Here is a 6,030-nt window from a genome sequence, read left to right on the forward strand (position 1 = left end):
CGAACCCATTTCGTGGTCTAAGTGGCATCGTTGTCTCTATGTGCGATGCGGCTGTCAAACCTAACCTAACCTATCCAGCATGCGAAGCAAGATCTCATGGCACCAATCACCTCTTTCATACAAACTTTGCAAGATTTGAGTATTGCTGTTGAAATAACAACAGCACACGTTTTTTTTGTTGTGTTATGCGGTAAAACGACTCCCACTGAACACATTTTTATCAATAGCGCTTTCTATTTGGAAGTTGCATAGTATGCGTGAGTGAACTAAAATAATCGGGATACAGAAATTACCTATGCACAAAAGATATATATGAGGGTATTTGGGGTATTAACATAAATGTGTCTTACAGATTTGATATTGCAAATGCATACCATATTTAGCACGCTTTGCTACAACTCTATCGGTAGTTGTCGATTCATTATAACTTCATACAATGTACAAATTTACGTCATTGGCTTGGATACAAGTATGGAGATATAGTTAGTGAGAGTTTAGGCGTGAGTCACAAATTAGGGTACGAAAAAAGTGGAGCAAACGCATTTAGCACAATCATGCATTGTATTACATATGAAGGTGACGATTTAGTTACTTATTCAGCTAATGTTCAGGATAAATGATAAATTAAAAATAGAGAAAAGTCAGACGGATAATGAAAAGTTGCCAAGCACGTGTCAGCTTGTTGTCAGTTAACATAGCACATTTTTTATATTTATTCATTCACAATTGAATTGGCAGACATCGATCAAAGCTTGCATCATTATTACCCGCGATAAGTTCGTCGTGCCTCTGCCTATTATGCTAATTAACATTATTACTGTTATAACTATGATTATGAAATAGTTAATTATAAACGGAAGTGAAAAAGAAAGTGTTTACTGACAAATTTCTGGCCCTCAAAAGATCATAGCCTCACATGATCAACACTGTCACTTTTATAATTGAGAAAAATTCAAATAACTGTGGTCGCAACAGCTATGTTAAATGCGAGTATGTATAAAAATAGAGAGGGGAAAGTGTGTACAGATGTGCAACCCCAAGTAGCAAAGATCGGCCTAAAGTGACAAAATTATGAGCATTTTGATGCAGCGATCCGCACAAACAAAGCATATGTGACATTAGCGATTTTCTAAACAACTGGGTGTTAGGTCATAACACTTGAAAGTAAAACCGGCCCATAAATTAGGCGACCCAAGTGCGAAGGCAGGTGTGAGTGAACTCGGAAAAACACAAAACATACAGTTTAGGCATACAGGGTAATTTAATAGTTGGAATAAAGCACTTGTGTTTGGTTGCGAGTGGGAAGTTGGATTTGTTTGCTTCCACATTAGTTTCACACGAAGACTAGAAAGAAATATTCATATTTTTACTTTAGTGTACTTATTACTAGTACTTGAATATCTAAGAAGAAGAAATAAATCTGTGAGTAAAAAATTCGCGCCACAAACCCTTTCCACCTAGCTTAAGAAAACTCAAAAAGCTGGCCTACTCTGAAAAACATAAATATTTATTTATTGATATTATATAATTAGATGTTATATATATTAGGTGTTATCCAACTCAAGGAAGAAATATTTGACTTATGTATATATAACTATATAATTGACGCTTACAACCTTTTTTGGGAGTTTGGCTGAGCTCCTCCTATTTTTGGCGTGCCTCTTGATGTTAGTTGTTCCACAAATGGAGGTGCCTACAGTTTTTACCCGACTCCGAATGACAATGGTTTTTTATGAGAAGCTCTTTCATGGCAGAAATACACTCGGGGGTTTGCCATTGTTTGCCGAGGTGCGACCACCATTAGAAAAAACTTTCTATCAACCGGTGTTTCGTGCCGAGGTATCGACACCGCGCACTTCCAAATGATAGTCACACACCAACCCATTTAGCTACGGCGGTAACCAATATTAATTTCAAATATTAAGTGTATTAACTAATCAAATGATAGAAAATGTTGTTTGTAATAGATGTCCCAATGGCGAACCTCCGAGAGTATTTCTGCCATGAAAAAAGAAATTACATCTTGCTAAATTAACTATTGTTGATAAGTTATGTACAGGGTTTGATTGAAAAGTAATGAGCCTTCCCGCGCGGAACGTCTGCCAACCGATCAGCCGAATCGGCTGGTGGGGGAAAATGATCGTCGGACCTTCCCCTTCCACTAGAAACCGGTCCCAGTTCGCTGGCAACAGCGGTGCAGTGAACATCGCTCCGCGCGTGCAAGCTGTTTTAAAAGTGTGTTAGGATTTTGCAGTGGCGAAAATGCAGCGATCGTTGGAGCAACGTTACTCGATCAAGTTTTGCGTAAAGCTAAACAAAACGAGTACCGAAACCATTTGGCTACTCAAGGAGGCTTACGGGGACCAATCTTTGTCCAGTGCCTAGGTAAAACGGTGGCACAAGCCGTTCAAGGAAGGCCTGGAGGCGCATGTCGAGATCCAAGGTAAAAACCATGCTGATCATCTTTTTCGACTCTCGAGGCATCGTCCACAAGGAGTTTGTACCTCCAGGAAGCACTGTAACCGCGGCATTTTACAAAGAAGTGTTCCTTCGGCTGAAAAACCGCGTCGCCCGGGTTCGGCCTGACCTCGTCAACAATTGGACCCTTCATCCCGACAATGCGCCAGCGCACCTCTGCATTGGCGAAGATGGGGATTCCGGTGCTTCCCCACCCTCCCTACAGCCCAGACCTGTCCCCTCCGGACTTCTTCTTGCTCCCGCGCCAGAAAAGAAAGCTGAAGGGGAGGCGTTTCGACTCCATCGAGGCAATCAAAAAAACTATGACAGCCGGATTGAACGCGATTCCGGCGGATGAGTTTAAAAACTGTTTCCTGCAGTGGAAGGACCGCTACCAGCGGTGTATTGACGCTCAAGGGTCCTATTTTGAAGAATATTAGTTGTATAAGCCAAAAGGTTTAATAAAACTGCTTAAAAAAATAAGGCTCATTACTTTTCAATCAAACCCTGTATCTTTAAAGCAGCCTAGAAATACTTCCACAGCCTATATAGGAAGGCATCGATCTCAGATTGTGAAAATGTCCATCTTTCATGCGCATTACCCCAAAAAATGCTCTTTGATATCCTGGTTGAAGCTTTATTTTAAGTTGTATTCCATATCGTTTTGGTCCTGGACATACCGAGCAAGATCTTACTCATAAGCCCACCTTTTTGAAAACGAAATGTTTTTTCTACAAATTTTACTTTTCCTCCACTTTTACTCCAAATTTCTAGAATTAGCAACGCAGTGTCTTACTAAGGGAGCCGATTTGTCAAGAGCTAACGGGAAAGCTGTTTACTAAGCAAACTAATGAAGTGTCGTCGTCAATTTGTTTATACTATAAGGCTGCGGAATTCCAGTAAGGTGCTTTCGTTTTGTATTTTTCAACGGCAAATCTGATTTCCCAGATTTCCCGGTAGATTATGGTGAAAGTGTAGCAACATTTTAAAGGTATGTATAAGCCTTTAAGTAGCGTCCAACTAATTTGCTTGGGAAGAAAGCTTATATAGTTACACGGAAGAAAGCATGCCTGCCGATTGGAATTTAAGTGTGCTCTGTCCAATTCATAAGAAGGGTGATCCTGCAATCTGTACCAATTACCGCGGGATTAGTATTCTAAATATCGACTATAAGGTTCTAGCGAGCGTATCGTGTGAAAGGCTCAAGCCCACCATCAACCAACTGATTGGACCTTATCAGTGTGTTTTTAGACCTGGAAAGTCTACCATCGACCAAATATTCACAATACGCCAAATCTTGGAAAAGACTCATGAAACAAGAATCGACACACACCATCTTTTCGTCGATTTCAAAGCTGCATTCGACGATACGAAAAGGAGTTATTTGTATGTCGTGATTTTGGTTTCGCGAATTTGGTATCACCGCAAAACTAATACGGCTATGCTAATTCATGACGTTGCTCAATAGAAGGAACGCCGTCAGAATTGGGAAGGACCTCTCCGAGCCGTTTGATAGCAACCGAGGTTTCAGACAGGGTGACTCGCTGCTTAACCTGATGCTGGAGAGCATCGTACGAGCCGCAGAATTTAATCGCTCAAATACAATTTTTTATAAGAGCATACAATTGTTGGCGTATGCCGATGATATTGACATCATCAGCGTTAACCACCGCGCTGTTAGTTCTGCCTTCTCCAAACTGGATAAAGAGGCAAAGCGAATGGGTCTAGTGGTGAACGAGGGCAAAACGAAGTACCTCCTGTCATCAAACAAACAGTCTCACGTTTCGGCACCAACGTCACTGTTCACTGTTATGATGTCGAAGTTGTAAAAGACTTCGTATATTTAGGAACCAGCATTAACACAGATAACAATGTCAGCCTTGAAATCCAACCAAGAATCTCTCTTGCCAACAAGTGCTACTTTGGACTAAGTAGGCAACTGAGCAGTAAAGTCCTATATCGACGAACAAAACTAACACTCTACAAGGCTCTCATCATGCCCGTCCTAACGTATGGCGCAGAAGCTTGGACGATGACAACATCCGATGAAGCGACGCTTGGAGTGTCTGAGAGAAAAATTCTGCGCAAGATTTTTGGACCTTTGCACGTTGGCAACGACAATTATGTATTTTTGGTATTCATCTGTCATTGCTTCCAAAATTTAAATCTCTTTCACTGCAAGTTGTTATTTCAACGAAAGTTTCACTTTACTTCCGAGGTCAAGCCCTCGTTACTTGATCGCTCCAAAGGCGATGATGATTAAGATGTCTTTCTAGACTTTTACTATCATTAGTGTTCATCGCATGGAACACATTTGCGTACCTGCGTAAACAAGAGAATATTTTTTTAATGAATAAAAGAGGCTTAATTCAACTTATTTTGATCAACTCATATACCTTTTAGGACAACTTTTACTGTCCACGCTCATCAATGAGAAGCATATAACTAAAAATTTAGAGGCACATATACTGCAAAGCTATTCCATGCAGATATACATACATACATACGTATATCATGCAAACTTATGCACATTTGTACCTTGCTGGGCAATTCGCGGTGGCAATACACTTTTTATTGCATCTAAGGTGAGCTACTATTACACACATGTAATTGCTCTAAATAGCCATAAAATAAACAAACCAAAAATATAACCGACCTGTGGCAAAAAGAAAAAATCTGGCTTTATAGCAAAAGACAATTTCACTTCAGTCGCAACATTGTGTGTGCATAGCACATACAGGTATTTGATGTCCAAATTCTTTTTAGTGAATTTTTTAAGCAACAAATTAGGACTTTTTCGTTTGCAGCTACCTCAAGCTGTTTACTAAGTGTGTACGCATACATACACACATAAGCCACCTGTGCTCGTGTGGCTGCTTGCTTGGTCGTGTGTCACCTCAAAGCTGCCATGCGATTGTAAGCCACACTTTCTTAGCTAAATGTGCGATCACGCTTGGTTTTCTTAACATTCTTTGAGGTGTTTGAACGGCATTCGTAAACATACATTTTGATTCTTAAAATAGTAAACATCTTTCGATTTGGATTGATACCTCTTTACGTGTTTGCTTCGGTATGAAAAGTGGCATACATTTGTTGGTGCTTATTTGCTTTTCAACTGCCGACTTTGATCTATAAAGAGTTAACAATTTTTTGTAGTGGTATAAACTAGACCCGTGATTAAACTGTTTTATTGCTAGTGTAATAAATAAATATTAGAAAAAAAAGAAAATAAAAACTACTCCATTAATTCGAAAACAACTTTTTGATGTAGTTTTGCCAATAAATGCCAGATTCATTCAAAAATTGAATTAGCATTGATCAAGGCGCATCTATTAAAGGTAATAGCAGTAGGCCAGCTGATTTTTTTGCGCCATGCATATTTGGATGCCAGCACAAAATGAAATGGCGAATAGTCGTTCTATTTTACATTACTCTACTTTCTTTTTTCGTGACATTCTAATACCATGTGCGCACTGACAGCGAAAACAGATTGAAAACGCGTTTTGTGGATAATGAGCTCGTGACGTTTGCATTGGCCAAAAGTGTTTTCGTTGCATATCCAACAGTCTTTAT

This window comes from Anastrepha ludens, chromosome 5, assembly GCF_028408465.1.
Source record: "Anastrepha ludens isolate Willacy chromosome 5, idAnaLude1.1, whole genome shotgun sequence".
Taxonomy (NCBI): Eukaryota; Metazoa; Arthropoda; class Insecta; order Diptera; family Tephritidae; genus Anastrepha; species Anastrepha ludens.